The sequence below is a fragment of the Zeugodacus cucurbitae genome, chromosome 4 (genome assembly GCF_028554725.1).
Source record: "Zeugodacus cucurbitae isolate PBARC_wt_2022May chromosome 4, idZeuCucr1.2, whole genome shotgun sequence".
Taxonomy (NCBI): Eukaryota; Metazoa; Arthropoda; class Insecta; order Diptera; family Tephritidae; genus Zeugodacus; species Zeugodacus cucurbitae.
In genome coordinates this window covers 3,106,199-3,132,863 of record NC_071669.1, presented here as the reverse complement: position 1 = coordinate 3,132,863, position 26,665 = coordinate 3,106,199, and the positions used below count along the sequence as shown (strand labels likewise).

At 34.7% G+C, this 26,665-nt stretch overlaps 1 protein-coding gene and 1 pseudogene across 6 annotated transcripts in view; one reads left to right on the top strand and one right to left on the bottom strand.

The window, feature by feature from the left end:
- The window catches only part of LOC105220773 (teneurin-m), a 319,151-nt gene that overhangs the window by 227,970 nt on the left and 64,516 nt on the right, over nt 1-26,665 (top strand). The gene's annotated exons all lie outside the window — the stretch shown is intronic.
- Nucleotides 11,055-11,222, bottom strand: LOC114803786 (small nucleolar RNA U3; annotated as a pseudogene).

Genomic DNA, 26,665 nt, shown 5'->3' with positions numbered 1-26,665 from the left:
ATATTTAGCACAAAATCTAGTTAAATAGAAGAAAAAATGTTCGGCGCCTAAAAGTATGCTTCACCAAAAAATATTAAATTTTTTCTTTTTTTGTGACGAAAACTAATTTAGAATGGTGCGTAATAGAGTTGGTTAAATTTTTTAAACAAGAATGCTTAATTATTAATAGAAAAAATTAAAAAAAATCAATAAACCCTAAAACTATGCTACAAAATGTCTTCAAAATCAACCAAAATGTATATTCATAACACAAATTTAATATTCAACAAATCTAAAATGCTCTTAAACTCCACCAACAGTTCAAGAATACCTTCAAAGCTCGAAATTCAACTAACTCTCCAATCACCTCCATGTAGACACACATAGCCTCCATAACCAAAAAGCCAAAGTTTCTCTTATCACTGTCTAACCATCTGTTCTGTGAAACTCTTTGTGTCGCTCACTGTCTGTCTGGCACCGCGTGTCGGTTGTCGCCTGCAGCTTGCCGTTTGCTGGCTCTGCCCTTTACCATCTTGCCGTCTTGTCGTCTTGTCGTCTATGCTGTGTCTACCCGCACACCAATAACAACAACTACAAATTTATGCTCATGTCATGTCGTCTGCTACCTTCAAGTTAATGCCTCAGCCTCAACTTCGTGCTGCCTGCGACTGTTTTTATTAGTCCAACTCGAAATTTCTTCGCTCTGTTATTTTGTAGCTCTGTTTGTAGCCATTTTGTTGCTGATACCAGGCATTTTGTTTTTGTTACTGTTGTATATGCGTAACAAATTAACCCGCATTAGATAAATTTTGTGTGTTGCCACATGTTTCATATCTGTCTTGTTCTTCTTCTTTCTTACTCACATATGTCGCCGCCGCCACAGTGGCCAATTTAGGTGAGTCAGATGGGTTGCTGCTGTTGAAGCCCTCACATATGCTAGATCATTTTTGGTAGATTTTTGTTTACATTTTTGATTGCCGTCATTGTTGTTGTTGTTATTAGCCTGCTGCTGTTTGCCAGCACTCTGCGTGCTTTTAATTCTTTGATTGTCAGTTGTTATGTATGTCATGAGATTTTATCAATTTTTTGTGCTGGTTAAGCGTCTGCTTTGTAAGGTTATATCCGTGTTTATAACACATAGTTTGTTTTTAGTATTTAAACTCACTCCGAAAATGTTTTTTATACAGAGAAAAAATGAGAGTCATCAAAATTTTGTCGTATTTCCTCTTAATATGCCAAAAATATCAATTTCTGAAGCATACCTTTAGGCGCATATTGCTTTAAATTGTGCTAAACTCATATTAGTGCGGTTCCTACTGCTATTTTACGACTTATTAAGGTAAATAATAGTAGAATTTTGCCTTTTAACTACATATACAATAATATATTCCAATAATAATAAACTCAAACTCCTAAAATTCGTTCAAAAAGTTAATATACACATGCAGCTATATAAATATATAATACTGATAGCTTATAGTTTGCACTAATTTTGCAAAACTTGAAGTTCGCAATTTAATTGGGTCAAAATGTCAGCAGCACGCATCGGGGAATAAGTAAAACTTTATAGAAGTAAACCAAAATTTTAGAGATTTCTGAGTCTCTGCAATAGAGTATATTTAAGCGCAGCAACACTACTATAATATTTATGTAGGAATATACTTTAATATAGATTTTAAAACTTTAATAAATTGAATTAACAGCCTGCAGTATATATGGAGAGCAAATTAGACAGAATCGAGTTTAGGCGCAAATGCTCAAGTTGAGATATTGAGGATAAGAGGTAAAGAACTATAAAAAGGAATTGGAATATGCAGAAAAATATGCTCACAATCAACTGCCTGCATGCTATAAATAACGACCGGAGTAGTAGAAAATACAAAAACCAAGTTATAAATTTCATGCGCACCTAAATGTAGGCAACGAATAAGAAATCAAATTACTTACAACGAAATACGAAACTGCTACGACAAAAGGCGTTTGGCGCATATTTACGAAAGGGGAATCAAAGCAACTAACTGTTAATAGATAAACGAATAAAAGTGAAATATTGCACGCTTCTCTTCAATTGCAAGTAAAATACAATAGAACACACACACACACCCAACACGATTGTGAGCCAGCACGTAATTTACCGTTATTATTTCGCACATTAATGTCAAGCAATAAACTGTTGACCTCAATTTCAATGAACTGCAAAACTACAGAAATCGTAAAATATTGAGATATTTGCTTGTTGTTGTTGGCACACTATAGTTAGTACCAAAAAAAAAAAAAAAGAAAACGCAATTCTCTAATGGCACTCAAGCGCCAAGAAAGAGTAAGCAGCATATGCTGGGTGGTCGTTTTTATTAGTGTGTGTGCGAGCGCGCTATGGGAACCTAAAAATAGTATGATAGTGCCCAAATGTAGGCAACACCATGCCACTAATGGCACTCGGAAGCGGCGAAAAGCAACGATTTAGTTAGTGGGTGTTACTTTAGAGTAAGAAGAATGTGGTTGTTGTACGTCATGGCAACTGATTGTGTAAGTTTTGTTGTCTCTGGTTGAGGGAGGGATGCTTAGAGAGTATGGTATGACTTGGCAAGCCTTTGTGTCTGGTAATTTTGCGCAATAAATTATAGCATTTCGGGTTATTTATGAAGTGTCAATGCAGATGCTGTTGGCACAAACAACAATGCGCGAGAGAATAATGAGCCGAATGCGGTGAGAAATTATGAAAATGTAGGGAAAGGATAGAGATTTGAGGAATATGTTTACTGTAAGGAAAAGCATATGCTTTAATATATACTTTTCAAGAACTTAAATGCATCGAGGAAGTAGAAAATAAAAATAAAATTGCATTAAAATATCCAAAAAAGCATGAACGCCTAAATGTAGGCAACACTTTTTTCTTATAAATGCAAAATTGAGATAGTGACTCACTAGCATTTCTATTTTATCTACCGACACATACGTATAAGAGAGTACAAAAATCACAAACAACAACACCAACAACATGGCATTCAAAGTAAATAATACAAACCAAAAATCATAAAAGCGTAGGCGTGACATTTGAGCGCCGCCTAAAACGCTGCTAACTGCATCAACTGCAGTTACTGGCGCACGCCGACACACAGAGACACACATGGAAGCCGCCAGCAAAAAAATATGGAATAACAAAAGAAGAGGGAGTGTGTATGCCTTTTAGGCGCTTAAGTGTATGTGTGTGTGTGCTAAGCTGACTGCTTGGCTCCATACCATAGCATAACAAATCCGACGGGAATTTGGTAGCTCCCTCATGCTACACAAACACAACTTCTGCTGAATGCCGTTGCTGCGTCTACTGAACCCCGCCAGCTGTAGCGCTACAATAACAGCTGCTGCTAAGCAAAACACAGGGCACAGTTATCACATATATATGTGAGTATGTGTGAGTGCGTGTGTGTGGGCGAATACACAACAGGGACCAAATAAAGCGGTGTAGCAGAAAAAGTACGCGATGAAAAAGCGAAGGAAAAAAGCCAAATGTCGAACTTTACGCCGTAAGCAAATCCACGATTTTTCGCATATTGCGCCATTTTTTTTTTTTTCAACAGAAAGCCAACAACAACAGCAGCAGCGCAGTCAGCCAACTAGCTATGTGGCAAATCCATTAAATGCAGCAGCGCGAAGAGCGGGCGAGTAACTATGTATTTCGGGAATTGGACACAAACTTACATACATACAAAAGTGCCTACCAGCGTGTGTTGGTGTGTGTGTTGGCAAGTCAGCTGCGCATTGGTGCAAATCGCAAAATCGCAACGTTTTGCGCCAAAATTGCCAACCGCAATTGAAAACAACAACAAACTGCCGAAACAGTCGAAATTCGCTGGAGGATAGCGCACAGCCAACAACAACAACAATGTAACACTGTGCGATGTATTCGAATATGTGTGAGTGTATGTGTGCTTGTGTACCCGTGTTTGGTGGCAGGCAGTTAAGCGCAACAGTGCACGACGCCTGGCAACTTAAATGAAATGTCGATTTTGGCAGTACTTGTACTTATGAACATGCTACATTTGATGCCTAAACCTATATGACTAAAGCTTTACCGAAATATATATTTGAAATTTTGGTACTTTGGTGTAGTCGCACTATATAGTGTTCTACATATACCACTCATATGCTCGACTATTTTGCCCCAAATTCACCTGCCAACTTGGCTGTATGTCAAACGTCACTATGCAACTGACACATAACTACCAGAACACTTATATGGACATTAGGGTGGTTCACAAAGATCCAAAAAAAAAAAATATTTTTCTGCATTTAAATTATTAAAGTTATATACACATGGTCAGAGATAGTAAAATAAGAACTAAACAGTAAGACTTGCCAATAAAAACTTTGAAATCTCATAAATTAAAGCATACCTTTAGGAGTTATACTAAAATTGAAGCATACCTTTAGGGTTGTTGGTTTTCTTTTGAGCATCTCAAACTTAAAACTCGCCTGCCACGAATTATATTAAATAAAAAATGGCAAATCTTCATTGCAATGCCAAATTTTCACAACAACAAATGGATTTTTTGATTAAGAAGACACATCAAAGGAAATGTGTGGTACTTCTTACATACACAGCGCCGTATTGAAAGAAGGCAATCGAAATCAATGTCGAAAAAATCGTTGGCGAAAGCGAGCAACGTAAATTTCAACGGTAGCACCGCCGATGAAGCACTGAATCAGGGTTGATTTATGGCGCGCACATATCGATGAACCCACACAAGCGCCGCAGCGCGCGTAACGAAAGTGAAGTTTACAGGTACGGCAAGTACATAAAAATCGTGCTGCCAAAGCTGATGGCAGCAGCAGCAACGATGCTTTTATTGGCATGGCAACCACAGCGCAATACAAACAACAACACACACGGAGACAGGTATAGGCATGCCTATGCAAGCAACTTGCTACTGTGTTTAAGTGTGTGTGTGTTTGTTGATAAATAAATGCGAATAACGGCACATACGTCACGCAGCAACGTAATAAAAATCCTTAAAGTAGCACGCATACCAACAGCAGCGGTGAAGCTACGAAGGAAAAGGCAGGCGTATAGCGGAAGATATCGTCTAAGCACCGTTAGAATTGTGCCGATATTTATGCGTACGCACAGCAAACGACTTAAATCAGGCGAGGGAAGTAGCAACAACAACAAGCATAACAACAACCAACACACACACACCAACAGATAGCGCTGTGTCGTGACGTGCGGTTCGTATATATGCTTGAATTGTTGTTGTTGCTGTTGTTGTTGCACTTCAAAATGCCAACATTGAAAGGGATCGTCACGTACGAGAAATCATGCCAAGTAAAATGGTTGCAAACGGGTTTCTGAAATGTTGCCCATCACGCAGCGCTAAAGCAAATCTAACGTGCCAGCAATCAATGTGAATGGGAATGGCAATATGAATGACGCTGGGTTGCCAGAGTGAATGAATGAATAACTGAAGGAATGAATGATTGAGTGAATGAATGCTCGTCTAACGGCGTGACTGAAGTGAGTGAATACATGTGTGTGTGTGTGCGACTATCAGTCAGCCTGTCAAATCACTGAGCGCGCGCAATAACGCCGCACTTTCCAGTAGCTGCGTATACAAAATGTGGCAGCTCACCTGTGGCAGTTCACCAAATAGCTAATGTTGTTCGTTGCTGCCTTACAAACTACATATGCAGAGCTTTGCATATACGACTGGATTTTTTTCTTGTTTTTTTTTTCTTCTTTTTTTATTAAGCATAGCTTTGACTTTACCTACTTTTAGGCGCTTTCGAGCTAGGCATGCTCAGAAAATGAAAATAAGGCAATACAAGCGCTCTTTGTACGAAATAAAGCGCAGGCAAAATGAAATATGACTTCATATCAACATTTGGCATGTATATGCTGCTAAGAACGCCTGAAAGTATGCTTCTCCGCAGGAGGAATATACGTTTTTTCAATATACCCTTGCTGTAGCAGCTACTGTCATGCAAAAATTCGCCTCCATATGCGTTCGATATGCATAAATACATGTGTATATATATGTTTATAAGATGAGAGACATAGATATATGTATGTATGTATGTATCTATATGTGTGCTACGAAAATATTTTTCATTTTCCTGAAAAACTAAGTATGTCATATGTGCTTGGTGACTTTGAAATATCGCAGGCACGCATGCACAACGACAAATACACTTGCTTTCAGCACAAAACAACAACAACAACCAAAAAAAATCTATAAGCAGGCTTAGCAATGAATCAAAGCGTATTTGTTTACTATATGCTCACATACGCTGTGTGTCTGTATGTATGTGCGTGTTTACGTTGAACTGTTATTAAATCTCAAATTTTGCTAAGCTAACAAAACAAACAACAATCACAACAACAACACAGGCAAACAACAATTTTTCACAATCTCAGCGAACATATTTGCATTTGTCACAGATAAAAATGTGGTCGACTTTTAGGTGATTTCGAAAATGTATTTTTGGTTATTTGTGTAAATATGTAGGTAAAGGCATGACTAGTCAATGCGTTGCATACGTAGTAGATACGAGAGTGTGTCTGCATGTAACTTGCCACAAACATTTGATGAGTGCTACTTTTAGGCACATCGATATGTAGTAAGCTTTTAGGCGTCAACGCAAAATGACTTTTAAGCTATTGCCAAGAATTGAGCTGAGTGTAGGCAATGCAATATTACTGTAATATGTATACATTTACGAGTGTCATTTATGCATTGCATACTTTTAGGGTTTCTCAGATAATATGTAAAACGAAAAATATAATATACACGGAAATATATATAAGAAAAATACAAATAAAACAAGTGTAGAGAGCCATATTAAACCATATATTGTAGCAAATTTAAATTATTGCCGTTGGTGCATACTTTAAGGCGTGCAAAAAATTATTGCAAATATGGCTAGTATGATTGTGTTGCCATTTTTGTTTAATTTTAAGAACTGTTTTATTGCTGAAAATCAAGAAAAGTACAAAATTCAAGCTAATCTCCATTCAGGCGCCTAAATGTAGGCAACATAAATTACATTTTTATCAATGCAAGACAGTAAGCTTTATAAATCTCCATCATAATCTGCATGCAGTGCGCACTTTTTCGTTGCCTGCCAGCAATAAAACACACATTTGAAAACCACAATTTGTGCAAGAAAATTATGTGCCATAAATCAACGTTACACACACACACACATTAGTAAATATAAACCACAAAAATGGCATTAAATTTCAACAAATGAAATAAAATATTTTAATGGCCTACAATATATAGCACGTGGCCGACAGGCTGAGCAGAGCAAATAAGCAAACTATCCGCTCAGTTCGCAGGTTAATACAAGAAATTGCGGCTTTTGAAGAAAACGCCAGCCTCTTTTGCGGTTTGAAAATCTAAACTAGCATACTTATAGGCGGTGTGGAGTCATAAAACACAAAGAGCATCAATTATACGCAAATTGTGTGCCATAAATCATGAGCGCATCAAAAAACACCAAGAGAGAGTGAGTGAGGGAGAGTGTGAAAGCGAAGGCTGTAAGCATTGTGATGGTATGCCGCATAGCTATGCCACAACTCCGCCGTTGCCGCATGCCTGCGCGCATTAACGGTTTTCCACAACTTTTGTTTCAATGCCACAATCATTAGACATGATTTAAAATTCAGTTGCAGCAACAGACATGAGGCCTACTCAATTGCCGGCACACACCAGCCATATTAGTTAGCATACATTTAGGTGTCAATAACATTTCACATTTTATAGATGGTATATACCTATATGTACAATGGATAACCGCTAAATTTGAGTTTTCCCAATGCAACCAATTAACTTTGACGTACATCTAGCGCATGCCAAATGCCATAGCAACCCTTATTTGTATAACATGTAGCATACTTACAGGCGCCCGCTTGCTTTTCAGCTACACATTCACAATACATATATACAAATAAATGTAATTTACAATTACTACACGCACAGACAATTTATTTCCTTGGCAGCTAAGGAGCGCTGCTTTTCCCGAAGGCTGCGACTGACTGTGGCGGCCACTTCAATGCCGTAACGGTCGGTTGGCGCAAATATAGCTGTATACTCAGATATATGCTATTGTGCTGCTGCTGCTGCTGCTGCTTGCCACAAAGCTAATCCCAGGTGTATTGCAAATCAAAAAATCAACCATGCGATAATACACGAACACACACAGCTATACACACATATATACAAACCAACAACTGCGCATTGGTGCATAGTTTGAGGCGAAATACAAATCAGCTCAGCAATGCTATAGAACGCATACAAATACTACAATACAATCATGTAATCAGTTAAATGTTTGTTCAGTTCCCCAAGGATATAGCCCCGAAGGTTTGCCGTTGTGTGCCTGTATTCAAGTTGGGTGGTGGCGTATATGCCGCAGCTCAGGTGGGTATGTGGTAGTATGATGGCAGAGTAGGAGCGCTGGAGATTAGAGTGAAGTTGAATAAGATTTTGTAGCACCGCAAGTCAAATACTGAATTTCGGTTGCTTGTATGGCCATGTATTCGAGTGTGTGTGTTTGGGTCTACTGAGTAAGGTTACTAAGCCAAGGCTTCCATGAAGAAAATATATATGAATCGAAAAAGGAGAGCGCATAGTGAAGGCAAGATAAAGGAAATTCAAATATTTTTGTTTCAAAAACAAAACTTTAAAGTAAAAAAAAACTAATATTAAACGCCTAAAAGTAGGCAACGATTTTTAGTTTTTGGAATATTCATTGAAAATAGCACAAAATAAAATATAAGAGGGACAATAATTGTCTTAAGAACATTAAATAGCTTTGTCTAGTAGTTGCTTACTCACGCAGTTACCCCTAACAAAGTAAGAAAACCGGAAATATAGCTGGTAAGCAATTTCAGCGACTTACTAAAAAAAAATTTTCTGCGTTTTAAAATCTGGTGTTTGTCCAAAGAAGAAGAGAGCTTAATGAAGGCAAGACAAATGAAATTCTAAAATTTTTTGTTTATTACGAAAACTGTAAAGTTAAAAAAAAATAATATTAAACGCCTAAAAGTAGGCAACGATTTTTAATTGTAGGCATATTCCTTGAAAATACAAATAAAAAAGTGTCTTTAAGCCGTCGTAAGGGTGACAAAAGTAGGCTGTACATGTATATATGTATATGTAGTCGGCTGACTTCACCGTAACCGCTTTTTTATATATGTAGATTCGGTTACTTAAAACCAACCAATTGCATGCTGACAGTCGACGAGTGGCAATTTCAGCGCGAGGAAGCGCTGGATGTTAAGCGCTGAGTGACTCGATGACTGGATAACTGACTGACTGAGTGACTGACTGAGAGACTGACTGAGAGACTGAGTGACTAAGTGACTGTGGAGTGTGTCGCCGACTGTGACAGTAAGCGGAAGTATACGCTTTATGGAAAGACAAAGTCGAAACAAATACAAACAGATTTATTTATATATATTTATACTGATAAAAATAACTTTTTTTTAACAACTTGAACGTATAGAACTATATACAGAGACTTCTCTATATATGACTTGCAACCAATTCGATCGATTTGTAACTGCAAGTATTTGTTGTATAACCTCACACCAGTAGTGTGGACAGCAGCATGAGACTCCCAGCCTTTTCACAAGCACACTCTCACCACTCAAACCCTCTCAGACCTGCATTTCATGCGTATTTGCTTTTTGGCCAAAAGGCTTTACTGCTTTACTTCCTTTACGCGCTGCTGCAATAAGCTTTTTCCAACGTTTTTTTATAATTTTTTTTATTCAACAACAACAACAATATGCGTTTGTACATATATATGTACATATGTATGAGCATATGCGTGTATGTGTGTTAGTGCTCAAACACAAAGTGCCAATGAAATCGTTAAATCCTTATATCTCGCAATGGAATTAATGTAAAAATCTGTAGCGGCCTGTAGTGCAAACAGTGAGCGGCGCGCGTCTGTGTGTGTGTGAGGCGTTGGCTATAAGCGGTGCATGCAGACATTCCACAACCAGACGGTTGTAACCTCAAAGAGCCATGTGCATTCACAAGTGACTGTTGTGTGTGGTTGTGTGTGTGTGTCCACATGATTTTTTTTTTTTGTGTATCCAGATGTGTGTTTGTATATAATTATATAGCTGTGTGTGCATTTATATAATTTTTTTTTTGTATTTTTCAAAGTGCATGCTCGTTTGTATGCTTGTATTTGCTGGCACTACAGCACTTCTGTGTACATAACCTCAATTTGACAGTTGGCTTGAAGTGGGTTGGCATTAAAAGCATTCAATTTGTTGTATTAAAGGTGAAATTTTTCACCATTTTTTAATGCAATTTGCGCAAATTGTTGCTGATCTGGCTCGATTGTGGTACTAAAAGCGGTGTTTAAAAGCGTAGAACGACATTTAAATAGAAAATATTATAGAAAGTGCTCAAAAAATATATTTAATGGTAAAAATATATTGAAACAAAATTCTCAAAAAAATTAGTTACTAATATCAAAGAGAGAAATTAATCCAAAATAGAATTCAAAGTAGATTTTGCTAAAAAAAAGCAAAATTGGGAAAAAAATAATATAAAAAATATATAAAAAAAAATTTCGGTACAAAAAAAATAATTGTATTCAAAAAAAAGTGCGTGGAGTCCCTACGCGCGGAAGAAGTTATACTTCTTAGTGATATTCCAAAAAATGCATATCATTTTGTATGAAAGAAAACTAGCGAGAGGAGAAGGATAAAAATATAGTGGAGTGACCAACACTTTCTTAAATTCACATTTTATAAATTTATTATGCACATTTTATAAAGCAAAGTCCAAATCAATTATCATTTCTGGCTTCTGACGGATTGATATCTATAATATTTACAATTGGATTATGTTAACTAAATTACGATATGAAATGTCTTACATCTATTTTATCTATATTTCTCGCGAATAGCGCATCAATAGTCGTGCCTCCTTTTGTCGTAGGATCATTTCTTCCATCAATCATTTGAAATGAAAATGAAAACTGAAAATTTCTCTCTGAGCAATGCCAGTAATGGTTCAGCTGCTGGCAATGAGAAATTTACATTGAAATCTCCCGCAAGGCGTACCGACATCGTTTCTAATATGCCACAAGAGAAAATTAGAAACCTCACGCTGTCAGATAAAACGATATACCTGCTCATCGCGGGTGCTAATACTTTCGATTTGCAAAGAAAGTAAATGAAGGCTGACTACAGAAATGATCCTGTGAAGTATAGTCTTAACTTTTCAACGGCCAACGCAGAGTATTTCAACCAAAAGTCACACAAAATAGTTGAGAATTCGCAGAAATGAAACAGAAACGAAAGAAAAACAAATATTGCACAAGCATACAAACATACATGTGCGTACACATGTGAATATGTCACCAACCAAAAATGTAAACATTGTTCTACAAAAACAAGAATTGCTCAAATAGCATAAGCATGGCAAGTGCTTTAAGTTCTCTGCTCTACTCTCATTCACTCTCTCTCTCTCTCTCTCTCGCGCGTTAATTGTTCAACGCTATTCCCGCTCTACTGAAGCGTCAAAAACAATTGTCGCAACCTTTTCCGAAGTCGTATAAGAAGTATAACTTCAAAAAATTGTGGTACAAAAAAATGGGAAAAAAGTATTTTCAAAAATAAAATATTATAAAAAATATTCTAAAATAAAATATTAAAAAATTAATTAAAAAATTAAGAATTGTTGTTGTAATAAGTTTTTTTTTATCAATTTAACCCTAACATTTTCAGCTAAATCTGTCATTTCTTAGCAATATACGTTTAAATATAAAAATTTTAGGCAATATTCAAGACAATATTCCCCAAAAATGATTTAAACTACAATTTCTTTAATAATAAAGTGTCAACCACAGCCAAGTTGCATCCAAAAAAACTGCAAATTGACAGCATTTGAGAGCTAAAAATTGCAATTTATTTAATAACTGGCGCTGCTTATAAAATTTGTTGTCTAAAATTGCAACAAATTTGATTGAAAATTTTGACAAAAAAATAAAAAATTTTGTAAAAATAAGGAAAAAATATTCAAAAATGTTAAGAAATTGCGCAATTTCCTCAAGTAATTTGTGGCAACTTCAACTAAAAGTTGAGTCTAAAAACACACAGCTGCACAAAAAATACAAAATTCCCTCCATTAATATACACATGTCTCTGTGTGTCGCTTTAAAATTTTCGACAGCAAATATTATATTTTTTACAACCATATTCAAATAACTGTAAACACATTTGACTTGCCTGCCCAAATGATTGCTGTCAATTATGCGAGTTTGGCATATTTTTCGGCAAGAAATTGCTGAAATTTTGCGCAATTTTCGCACTTGTCCCATATAAAAAGCCAACAACAACAATGAGGGAGTAAAATTATTATGAAATGAAAACAACAAAAATCGGTGAAAATGTGTTGAAGATGAAATGAAAAGTTTCAACTGCAAAACTTTGAAAGCATATGGCAGATATACCAGCTCAAATACAAGCAACTTTCTAAGCTGCGCAAGCAAATTGGCAAAACAGTAAAATTTGAATTTACTATTATAACAGTTTTCGGTTGTACGCAGCACTCGCAAAGAAATTTTAATAAAACTAAAGAAAATGGAAGCAAGAAAAGTAGCAACAAAAGCAGCAACAAAAGCCACTGTAGTCAGCGACAAGTATGGCTCATGGTGTGGCACGTAGCGTCGCGTAGGCGAATGCATCGTTAAGTTTAACTATTAAATGATAGCATTTAGATTAAGTTGATTGTTCAGCAAGTGCGCTAACAACAATGACGCCATGCTTGAGGAGAAAGGCTTAAAGTGCAGCGTTGGTTATTTGCATAAAAATTTATATGTACCACAAACGCACACATTTCAATATAAAAGCCAAACGGAATATAAGCAATAAAAAGAGTCAGAAATTGCTAAGGAAATTGCAACAACAACAACAAAAATGATAAAATTTTGTAGAAAATATACAAAGCGTGGCGCATAAACGAAAGTCAATCGCAATAAATAGGTCTCTAAAATATAGAAAAAAAATATATAAAAAAATATAAAAATATCTAAAAATATTATATAAGTATGTGTGTGTATATATATATGTATGTGACAGCTTATACGATTTTTCGATTCCGCCAGCATCACCAGAAAATCCGCTATTATTGCGCTTAGCCGCACAATCAGAGCATAACGACCGTCACAGCGATAAGCATCAGCCAAGGCTCATGTACCGCGGCATATCTCTACCCACACACACACAGAATATACAACAACATGTTATCGCCAAGCTCCCTGCCTTGCCAACCGCTCAACTGTAACACTTTGTGTATAGCGAAAGCGCAGAAATCAAGAAAACAACTGAAATGAAATTGCTGTAGCCTAACCGCAACTAGCCAGTTTTGGAGGCAACTAAATTGCTGTGCGCCCCTAAAATTATGCCACCAAAATGGTTTGTGTTCTTTGTAGCAAGAGCTTTTGTGTGTGTGCGCATAGCAAATACAAATCTCAAAAATCACCGGAGCTTTAAATGACTAGTATTTACTTGGAGATTTTCAAACTATCCAAGCTGCCTTGACACTCTCCATAACTGCTATCCACAGCGTGTCCCTAAACGGAGTGTGACCTTCTTGCTTGTGTGCGTTTATTTTTGTTATACCCTACGTGCATATGTATGCTTGTTTGTTGTATTTAACCCTTAAAGCCTCGATTTGGGCGCCTTTAGTCCCTCAAAATCATTTAATTTCCAGCAAAGTTTGATTTAGCGTAAAGCAAAAAAAAAAAATTGGAGCTGGCATTCAAAGCTCCTGGGATAAATGGCTTACGTTTTAAGGTTTGTTGGAAGTGTTTTGCGCTACTTCTGATTTTCTGTACTAAATTGAAATGTTTTGTGCTTAAGTAACTAACTTTTCTACTTTAATTTGGCTTCAAATGGCGTAGTTGTGTACCAGTTTGTAACTAGTTACAGCTGTTAAAGTTAAGAACTTTAATTTTCAAGCTTACCAAGTAAATTTTAGCATTATTTCTGTAACTAGTTACAAAGTAACTAGTTTCGGACTAGTCGCAAAAGTCTCGTTTAAAGTTAAAAAATTAAATATTTAAGCTTACCAAGTAAATTTAAACATTTTTTTTTGACTAGTTACAAAGAGACTAGTTTCGCACTAGTCGTAGAAAAGTCTCAGTTAAAGTTCCGAAATTAAATTTTACAGCTTACCATGTAAATTTTAATATTTTGTTTGTGACTAGTTACAAATAAACTAGTTTCAGACTAGTCGCAAAAAAGTCTCAACTTACTTAAATATAATTTTTTTAATGTCCAACTTCTTTTAGTGCATTTCTCGCTCTAAAAAAACCTTTTATAATTTTATCAATATTATTTTGTGCGCATTTCTACACTTATGAGGCTTCCATTGCAAGAAAACCAATTAAACACTTTGTCTAAAGTCTACTGTAAGGCGCTTTTCATTAGAAAATTCAAATTTTCTTATTAAAGCGCATCGAAATTTATCTGTTTTGCTTCTAATTATAGCAACAAGCAGTACATTTATTATTATAAGGAATTTTGCGCTTACCGCAAGAAGATACTTAAACTTAATGAGCTTTCGTTAAATTCAAATAACAAGAAAAGCAAATATTTTCGAAAATATATAGCTACATTTATTTTAATTACCGTTTTCATTGTTTTCTTATTTCTATATATATATATGTTAGGCTATAGTTACTGGTACAAGCATATTCACATTTTAATATTTTAATACTAAAATGCCAACTCAGTCTGTAGAAGATGCTTTAAGGTTGAAAATTTATATAAACAGCACTAAAAACAACAGAGCAATATGCATAAATTTCACGAAATTTAATTTTCAGTACACACTGCAATGAAAACTATCACTTATGGACTCAGCTATAATGTCCACAACACTTAAAAGCTGCTTTTATAAAGCCTGCAACACTAGTAATTTATACAGCTAGCGCAAGCTTACATGCAACACTCTTGTTTGCCAGTCACTATTTGCAACCACTCAAGTAAGATTACAACAAAAAACACACGGCGGCAGTCCTTGAAGCCACTTGGCGCTTGAGCACACATTTCCGCTTTTCGTGCAGTATTTGTCAATCAAAATATTGACACAATTTTTTTGAACAACCAACCAACCAACATACGAGTATGCGCCACAAAAGCCATGCCAACAAAGCGGGCAATAAGAGAAAATGGATTTGGACGCTTGAAAAGCAACAGCAAACACATACACACCAGCTCAAACAGTGTGCTTTATAAAGCCGAGCCAACGTCTTGCAATTAATTTGCAGCGCCAGAAATTTAATTTTCTTCAACAAAAGGCTTTTAAGTATTGTGATTCGCTTTGCTTGCCTTTCACTTTTCACTAAACAAACACACATACAACCTTCTCACACACATACACCCATACATATATATGTCTGTGTATGTATAGCTCGCTGCTACTTTTCGTTGACTTGCTTTGTTTTCACAAGCTGAGGCTGGCGAAATTTCATAGTTGTAGCTTGGAGACGCTTGAAGGCCACCATTGTTTGGCTTGTTATTTTTGTTGGCACAATGTTATTGCATTGCATTGACGATGACGATGACGATGACGATGACGACGACGACAAGCAACGAGCAACAACGAAAATGACGACGATGTTGAGGATGTTGAGGATGTGTTGGCTACTGTTGCCTCAGCGTCAGCGTCGTCATCATGTTTGTTGTCGTTAAAACAATGAAACGAGGCCATTAAATTGAGGCCAAGCATTTCGAGATTATTTACCCGTTGATAAAGCAAAGGCGCTACAGTTGTTTTGACAAACACACACACACACACCAACAAACACACTTACATACACACACACACACTGGCATTTGAAGTTATATACACTTATACCGTTATGAGCTTTATGAAATTACGACGATTGCAATCGATTTGCTTTTGCGTATCCTCAACTAGTGTGTATGCAACTAGCTATTGCTTGCTATTGTTGCTATTGTTGTTGTTTTACTAAGGGGTAGTAAAATGGGTGTGATTTTGCAGTTTAAACGTAACTCTGCTGCTACTTTACGCCACTTACACCCACTCACCCAATCACACACAGTACCTAACAAACACTTCATAACACTCTCACTCAGCCTTTCACACCCTTTCACTCCCTCGCTCTCTCCATTAGCCAGCTTTCATTAGCTCGCCTTGGCGGCAATTTTTCTTCTCTACCTTGCCACAAATTTGTGCTTCTTCAATTCCATGGCTTAATTCATTCTCGGTCTGTGTCCGAATTTGAAGTGCAAATCGATATTCATTTCGCCATCGCATACTCATTCGCCAGCTTTTGCTTGGATTTTGCTTCGGTGTTGGCATTCAATTTCTGCTTTTGGTCCAGCCTAAATTGCAGGTTCATGTGCTCTAAAGGGTTTAGCAAGCCTATTACCTTGAACGTATCGCTCGCTACCAATTGTAACGGTAAATGTGTTGGTATGTGTTGCGCTCGTAGTTTGGCAATTTATTAGCAGCAATATTTTCCAGCTTATTATGTGTGTGTCGCCGGCACTTTGCGGGGCACTCCTCTCGAATGCCTGGCAAGAGATTTACAAGCAGACCGGGTTACTTGCTCTCATGTTTGTATGGATATTGTATGTGTAAGTGTGTGTGTGTGTTCTTATGGCTGTCTCAGTAGTAGTAATTCTGTGTTTTTGCTGGTCATTGGGACATCATTAAATACAGTGGAACCTTCGAAGTTATTTAATTAAGTCTGCCACTATGGTCAACGGTACGACGCTGACTTTCTTAGTGGCTTTAATGGTGATGAAATGTGATTTTTTATACGCTGTGATTTATTTTGAAACCTTTAATGAAGTGAGTAGCGAAGCTTTAACATTTTTTGTTGCTATTACGTCACTCAGAAAGCTATGAAGCTATAGAAATTGCTTATATTTCGAAAAAAAATCAGACAATTTGAATATTAAAATTATTTTTCGTAGACTCAATCTTGAATTTTATTGATTTTTCTTTAATAAAAGTCTTCCAACTTACTTTATTTAGTGATATCAAGTAACTTTATAAAATATATTAGGCCTACAACTTTGCTTCCGCCGTTTTCCAATAGATGTCTCTCGGGTCAAGCACTCGTCTATTAAATCGATTAAATCGTTTTATATCGATCTTGGACATACGTGAAAACATTAACGCAACAAAATATTTGTAGAGAGCTGTTTGCATACCAAACTTATTCTCAACTGAAAATATCACTTTTTGAGCCAAATTCTCGACATTTGCGGGAAATTTTGCTTTTCTTTTATAATTCCAAGAAATGTGCGGCTGAGGCTCATCGACATTTGTAGCCGTTTTTATACAAAACAAAACTTAAATTTATAAAAAAAACGGCGGAAGCAAAGTTGTAGACCAATATATATCAATTATATATAATATAATAATATATTCAGCTAAATATCTGTTGTGACATTACTGAAACGTGTATAACATATTCTGCTAATATAAATTTTCATAACTGCCAGTGAAATGCTTGGAATTTACTGCTATACCTCCTCCCTTCAAATATACCCACTTGTGCGCCTGTTAGTATGCTACGCTGCACAAAAGTATAAACACAGACATTAGCAAAGCAATATGCACTTGCATTCATAAAGGCTGCGCATATAAATGCAGTAAAATAAACTTGCAACAACAACAAATTGCTTGCAACATCAGCTTAAGTAAACAGCTATATAAACCAGCAAAGCATAATTACAGGCAAACACACATGCCAGCCGGCATATGTCAGTGTGTCCTTGCCAGCATGTGATTGTAGCATTTAAATATGAATTTGCATATTGCATTACACATTTTCCAAATATTATTATCGCCTATTGTGCGAAATGCCAATGAAAAAGGCGACGCACAACGGCACCAAAGCAAAGAGGAACTCAACTATGCATATTTACTGTATGATAAAGACTTGCTGCTGCCTCTATACACACTTTAGTACCAAATTTAGTGGCAGGCAGCGCTTCAAGTTGCATGTTTTCATTAATACTTTGAGTGTGTGGGTGTACCTGTCTTGACCATTGCCTGCAAATTATCTAACGCACAAGCGCAAATTGCCTTTCACCTCTGATTTGCTGAGCAATTTTCTCTGGCACCTTCGATTTGCAAGAAAATACCTAACAAATATAATGCATATTATTACAACAACATTGCTTTCGTTATTGCCTCACTGACTTCCTTCCTTCTCTCTTCCCTTCAACCTCTCAAGCGTCTGTAATTGCAGCAGCAATGCACATTCTAGTGCATTTAATGTCGGCCATTGCAGCATTCTTTATTGCAATGAATGCAACAATTTCCCTTCAACTGCAACTCACCTCCTTCTTCACACTTCAGTCTCCACATCTTCACTACCATAGTTACAACACCACCGCATAGCCTTGGCTTAAATGTTGCACTAAATTCTTGCTTATTTCCATATTTATTATTATTACCTTGCTGGTGTGGCAAGTTGTTTATTGTTGTTGCTTCTGCTGTTGCTGTTATGCATATCGTTTATTAGTTTACTGTTGCTTTTATTGCACTTTAATGCAAAGTAAATGTGTCTTCACCAACTTGCAACACGCGTTTATATGCATATATTTATTGCACATTTGTTGTTGTTGCTTGATTTGTATTTGGTATTACTCGTTTGGCTGCAGGCCAAATTGATACTTGACTTTGCTGCTTAACATCTGTACGGTTATGTTAGTTTAAAGTGTTACTCTAACACTTTACTGCGCTTTAACATAGACTAACTACCACTTCTATTATGATTCTATCCACGCAATTGCAGAAATATCATTGCCTGCTCATTGGCGGCAATTGCATTTCATAACTTCTTCTTCAAATTAATACTTTCCTACGTGATTTTAATAAAAGAGATACTTCTAATAGGTTTCCCGTTAGGAAATATGTAAATATGTATGTTTTTAATATTATTTGAGTAGCTGAGTAGTCTTCAATATATTTCCTATCATTCAAGTTTACTTTCTAAGTCAATATCTTGATTTTTTCGTATTGCGCCTAAAGGTATGCTATATAAATGTATAATGTGAAATTTTTAATGCTTTTTGGGTAGTTCAGTAGTCTTTAGCATATTTATATATCAATCAAAACTAATTTCTAGGTTAAAATCTTGATTTTTTTCATATTGCGCCTAAAGATATGCTATAAAAAAAGAAAACATTAAAGTTTTTAATATTATTTGAATAGCTTAGTAATCTTTAGTATACTCCCTATCATTCAAAATGAGTTTCTAAGTTAATATCTTAAATTTTTCATATTGCGCCTAAAGGTATGCTATAATAATGTATAATTTAAAGTTTTTAATATTATTTAACTAGCGTATATAGTATTTAGCGTATTTAGTCTTTGGTATATTTCCAATCATTCAAGATTAATTTCTACGTTAAAATCGTGATTTTTTTCATATTACGCCCAAACATATGCAATAAAATTTTAAATGTAAAGTTTTTAATACGTTTTGGGTAGTTTAGTAGTCATCAGTATATTTCCTATCATTCAAGATTAATTTCTACGTTAAAATCGTGATTTTTTTCATATTACGCCTAAAGATATGCAATAAAAATGTATAATGTAAAGTTTTTATTGCTTTTTGGATAGTACAGTAGACTTTAGTATTTTTGCTATCATTCAAGATTACTTCACTAAGTCAAAATCTTAATTTTTTCATATTACGCCTAAAGGTATGCTACAAATCTCATAAATATGCTTATATAAACAGAATATAGCAATTCTAGACATACTTACTGCACTTTAATTGCAAAATAGTTACTTAACACCACAAATTTTCAAAATAGCTTAGTACACTTTTGATAAAAAAATTAGCATTATTCTTAAAATATCACATTAAAAGTCTGTAAGTAGAAAAATATTAGCTATGTAAACACTTTAGTGTTCACAGCCTCCATTTACCTCGAGAACCGTAATATATTTGTATGCCAGTGTGCTTTTCCAACTAAATATAGCTTAACAGCCCAAAATTATGCAACAATCTGCTTAATGTGTGTACTTAGCAGCACGCATAAGCCAAAACTAACAACTAAATTTTAATGCAACTGACAAGTGACATGGCTGCAAGAGTCAATTTATCGCCAATTGACAACTCATTTAAGCAGCTAAGCGTGCCTAGACGAAGACATTCATACTAAGCCTGCTGTACTTAGCTTGGTTAGAAACGATTATTTTATATAGCCATGCAACAGCAGACTGGCCAAGCTGGTTATACGCAAATAAGCTTTTAATTGCATAAATGCCGACAGTTATGCAACACATACGCAGCACACACACATATCTTAGTGGGCTTTTGGGAGTCATTTAAAGCTAAAGGATGTCTACCTTTGCATAATAAAACAAATTGCAACCACTTACCACACACACACACACACACAGTGTAATCAGAGATACATTGCAACTGCAGTACACACACAGTGTCTATTTGCCTATCAAATGCGCCACAAAGTATGCTAAGTCAGTGCAAATATCTATTATTATATATATCTTTGTTGTAGAAAAGTGTCAACAAGTCAAATTTCATAAGAATTTACAAATATTACAGACACACAAATGTAGTCTTCTCGTGCATTTAATTGAAATGTTGCATATTTGCTTATTAAATTTCTTTAATATGCATTTCAGCAAATATTTCGAATTTCCAAGGAAATTCAGCTTTGATGTGCAGCTTAATTGGAAAATTGCTACCAAAAAACTATTAAAGCATATGTCTGCAGATGTGTGCGTGCGAGTGTGTGTAGCATATTAATTAAGCGAAATTAAATTATTGGCAATTAGAAAATTTAAAATGTAGCACCTTTTAATAGGCGTGTTTATTAAGAAATTGCTATTGCTGCGAAACTAAGTGGAAATTGTAATAAAATATTTCAATAAATAATAAATATTGATTAGTGTGAATTTTTGGCCGAAGACAATTTATTAATAAATATCTATTAAAATTGTAATTTTGCCGAAACTTAATTTGCGGTGTGTCAAAAACGTTACTGGCAATATTTTATTATAAAATAGACATATGAGACATAAGAGACACTCAAATATATATTCATATGCTCACTGAGCGTTTATTGCAATATTTATTAACTATTTTCTTCTTCTTTTTCTCTTTCTAGGTAAGTCAACTTTAATTAAAAATACTGCAAATAAAGCAGGTAACCACATTCATACTCAAACAAAGACAGCTCAAGCAATATTTGTGCACAAGCAATGTTGCAAGTATGAAAACATATATTAGGCATATTTTCTAACGAATTTTCAAATATTTCTTTACTAAGAATTATTGTTCAAATACAAAATTGTTCAATTTTCTGAAATACGCTTTGAGAAGTTGCATAATAACTTTGTAAAGCATACTGAAAACCTTTTAGGTTATGCATAAAATATAATATAGGCTATAAAGGAGTAAATGAGTGTCTAGAAAGAGAATAAACGAGTGTAAAAACAATAACAGTACCAAAATATTAAAATTAAACAATTATGTTGCCTACATTTGTGCGCAAACATGTCAAATTTAGCATACTTTCAGGGTTGCTAAGTGTCAAGAAAGAAAACAGGAAGTTATCAAAACTATAACAGTACCAAAATATTAAAATTGAAAAAATATGTTGCCTACATATGTGAGCAATTGATAAATTGTTGCAAATTTTTTCGACTAAAAATTATTTAACAAAAAAACAATTTTTCAAAATCCTTAAAATATGCTTTGAAAAGTTACATAATAACGTTGTAAACCACAGGATTTTTAAGTTTTAAATTTTATAAAAAATAGACTATAAAGGAGTATATCAGAGTCTAGAAAGAGAGAAAATAATGTAAAAACTCGTAACAGTACCAAAATATTAAAATTAATCAATAACAACAAAAAGAAAGAAAAAAGAAAGTAAACGAAACAAAATTTTAAAATTAACATTGATAAATTAATATTGTTGCCTACATTTCTGCGCAAATAAGTAAAAGTTAGCATACTTTTAGGCTTGTTAAGAGTCAAGAATGATAAAAGGAAGTTATCAAAAGTAGAACAGTACCAAAATATTAAAATTAAAAAATAATTTTGCCTACATTTGTGCGCAAATAAGTAAAATTTAGCATACCTTTAGGGATACTAATTTTTTTTTTTTTTTGCTTGAAATATACTCTCGGCAAGACTTTTTGACATAAAATATATTAGAAACCTCAAAATTGATATTGCAAATTCGAAAATATTTTCGAAAAAATAAATTTTTCGAAACAAAAATAACAATATTTCGAAGTTGAATTGAAATTTCGATCGAAAAAATATAAAGTTCGTTTCAAAAATCATTGAATAGCACAATTTCAAGCGTATACACATGCCACAAAACCGCTCTCGCTTTTAACGTCAACCGCCAACCAAACAACAACAAATATTTTATATGCGAAATTCGCCGCTTGACTAATTAGCTAAACGCGCTGATAATTTTACGATGTCAATCAAATAAATCACGGCCGCACACACATGTGCATGTACGAGTATAAATTAGTGAATCTAGAATTAGCAACAAAATATATGGACTAACCGAACGCCTAACCACAAAACAGCGACATGCAACGTGCGACAGCACACGCTAGGAAGTGTACATTGACCCGCTAAATGTTTAGGTATATAAAAACAAATACACTTGCATATATACATAGGTATATGTGTATGCTTAAGCGCAAAATCAACAAATTGCCAATGCAAATACACACACACACACACACATGCAAGCAATGACAAACAATTGCATTGGTAAATATGCATATTGTATAAATTGGTAAACGCACACACACACACATATGCAATATTGAATAATTTGGTTGTTGTTGTTGCTGTTTTTTTATTAATTTTCCATCAGCATATAGCATAACACATGCGCTGACCATTTGACTGCTCTGGCTGCGACTCGGGCTAAGCCTAAAGTGGCAAATGCAAATTGGCCTGTGTTGTTGATCGTGCGCATACAAATATTTTTGCTAATTTATGTTAATAGATGAGCAATTATGCCAAATTTACTTGCACACACAGCACAGCAACAGCAACAACAACAACAAGAAGTTGGCAGACAAACATTGACAAATGCCAGTAAGGGCAAAGAGAGAGAGAGAGACAAGTGTACAACATAGCAGTAGAATAATTATATTTTTGCTGTTGCAACAAATTATTAACTAATGTTGCAAGTTGTTGTCAAATGTTTTTGTTGTTGTTGTATTTAATTTTTTACATTTGCTCGAAAAAAAGTAGAAAATTTGTTGAAAAAAAATGTATAAATTAGAAAAAATCGATTGTGGCACCAATGAAATACTTGCAACACGATTTCAAGCTACTTACTAGACATTTGTCTGCAGTAAAATGATATATCTGGCTACAAAAATATTTAAAAATTCTCGATTTGATGGGTAAAATACAATAAAATTCAGCAAATTCTTACCAAGAAAAGCTGACAATACAAAAGCGGCAACAACAAGAAAAAAACTTTCAAAAAAGTGCCACAAAACCACTCAAGTTGCACACATCTAAAGATTATTTATTTTAAGCGCAAGCGCTCATATGCCCCACTCTCTTGATATGTGTATGTATGCATGCCAGTGCACTTGCAACAAGTTGACGCATTTATGTACATTTTAATAAAAATAATCACGTCGCTCATCAACAACCGTCATGGCTGCCAAGCTGCCACGCTGTTGCACGTACGCAATGCAAGTGCCACAGTGAGTGCATTTGTATGTGCAACGAGTTGTTGCATTGTTGCATATACCACACTAGCAGGCTGAATGACAGGCGCCAGCGTTTACGTCATTATCATTAACGGGACGCATTAAAATGCGTCTCTATGCGGCAGTGCAATGCAAATTCAAGCGCATATATCAATATACATGCTCAGAAATATATATACACAACACTTTGGCTGCTTTAATTGTCTTGCATTGTGCTTGCAGCATGTCGTTTACTTCCGGTTTCGCACTTAAACGCTGTTGCTGGTATATAAAGGTATAACGGTATGCTTACATACATATAGTAAAGCATATTCAGGCTTACTTGGTGGTATAAAATTCGTTGCTGAGGCATCTATTATACATTTCATTGATGCCTCTATACAAATTTTAACTTGCAACATGCCTGACATTCACTAGAAGTCTATGAAATTAAGCTATTTTTTATTTAGAAAATGCACAAAAATATTTCTTATCTCTCCATAAGTGTGATTTAATTCAACGAAAATTAATTTATAAAAAAAATTCAATTTTTATTAATCTCAATTAATTTCTTAATCCCATAAATTATTTTTGTTGAAAAAAATCTTCATTTAGCAGGTATTTTCTGAAATTTAATTTCTCCACTAAATTCTACACACACATATTAATTTAGTGGCTTTCCAGTTTGCCAATACAATCGACAGAGCGTAGATTAAACATGTGTAGCGCCTAAATGTATGCTAAGCTAAATGCTAAATATGCAGATTGCACACACACACACAACTGCAGGAAATTTGCAAGCACTTAATGCAATTTGCATTTGATTTCATATGCAAAGCAAATACGAGCACTCAGGCACACAAACTTCAAATATACATACATATATACTAATATACAATTATATGTATATGCATTATGCTGTGTATCGAATGCCAACAATAACCAAACAGGCAAGTAGTAAAAACAGTTAAAATGGCAGCAGGCAGTAGGCAGTAGGCTGTGCTGACCGTAAAGTAAGTAATAGTGGCAGTTTAATAGTAGTTTGGTTGAGTTAAATGCTCTAAGACAGCCAGATCAACACAGTGCACACAAGTTCAAATATTATATATATCTATAAACATATATATATATACATATATAAATAGAGCATTAGCAGATACGGCTAACGTGTAGCAGACAAGTAGTGGTACAAACCAAGCAATAGTTCGACAATTTGACATTTGCGAGCAGTCAGGCAGTCAGCAGTGAACAGCGTTAGTGTTGATAAGCATATACATATATGATATATATTTGTATATACAATATATATGCTGGTCCACCGCCCAGTCAACGCAAAATCCATCCATTTACCAATACACAAGTTGACTATTTACACACATGCAAATACTAACTTGCTTACTTATTATATTATTATATGCGTTATTATATGCGTTTGCATAGTAGATTTTGACTCGCTTATATGTTGGTGTGTGTTTATATGTAAATTTCGCATATTTGCATTTCTCTCGCAAAACATGTGCACTTCAAATTGTTTAAGTGTAGAAATTTTACAAAATTTAACTTTTATGCAGAAATTTCACTGAATGGTATATGGTGGCATACAACTGAAGGTGTTTATTTGTGCTTTTAAAGCTGGTTTTACGTGGTGTGGGCCATTTCCAATGTGTGAAAATGTATAGAAAATTAGAATTTGTGTGTAAAAATTTCAAAAATTTCAAAACAAATGCCGCTTATGTGCCAAATATAAAAAATTGTAGCATACCTTAAGGCGCGTTGTATTGAAAAGTGTTTATTAGACTATTTAAAATATAATGGTATAATCTTGTGTTGATAATTCGTAATACAGACTAATTTTTAAGCACCAGCTTTCTACTTAAGCTTCTAGTATAAAAAAAATCGTAGCATAACTCAAGGCGCGCTATATTGAAAAGTGTCTATTAGACTATCTATAATAGCATACCGGTATGTTTTGTTGATAATTCGTAATACAGACTAATTTTTAAGCACCAGTTTTCTGCTTAAGCTTCTTATATAAAAAATCGTAACATACTTTATATTGGAAAGACTACTATCTATCAGACTACTTATAACAGCATACCAGAATTTTTTGTTGATAATTCAAAATCCAGGCTAATTTTGCAAGCACCAGCTTTCTGCTTAAAATTTTAATATAAAAAATCGTAGCATACCTTAAGGCGCGCTATATTGTAAAGTCTATATTAGACGATTTAAAATATAATTTTACACTTTTTTATTGATAATTCGAAATGCAGGTTAATTTTGCAATCACCAGCTTTCTGCTTAAGCTTCTAATATAAAAAAATCGTAGCATACCTTAAGGCGCGTTATATGGAAAAGTGTCTATTAGACGATTTAAAATATAATTTTACACTTTTTTATTGATAATTCGAAATGTAGGTTAATTTTTATATTAAATTTATTGTCTATGGGAAAGCAGGTCTAACATATGTATAAGCATGTCTGTGTATATATATAGTCTCATATAGAAATTTTTCAATATATTTTTTGTTACTTTTATTTTACTCATTTGGAATTTAATTATACCTATATCTATATGAAAATACATACACTGCTTGTTCATCACTATTCAGCAACACTTTGCTCATGAACGCTTCAAAACAATTTCTATATTGAAACGCTCAAATTTATGCAAAACTGTGCATATGCAGCAAAACTGCATTGCAAGAAACAAAATTGGTTTGGCAAGTGCATAGGCATGCCTGCCTACATATATATTTATAAATAAATGTTATATAAAATAAACACCATAAAGCTACATTTAGATAGGGTAATGCCTAAGCCATACAAACATACATGCATCCATATATATATACATATATTTGAATATATTGATTCTATATAAGTATATATACAAAGCCGAAGCTTGTTCGATATAAATCAAGTGGTCTCTTTTGTTGCCT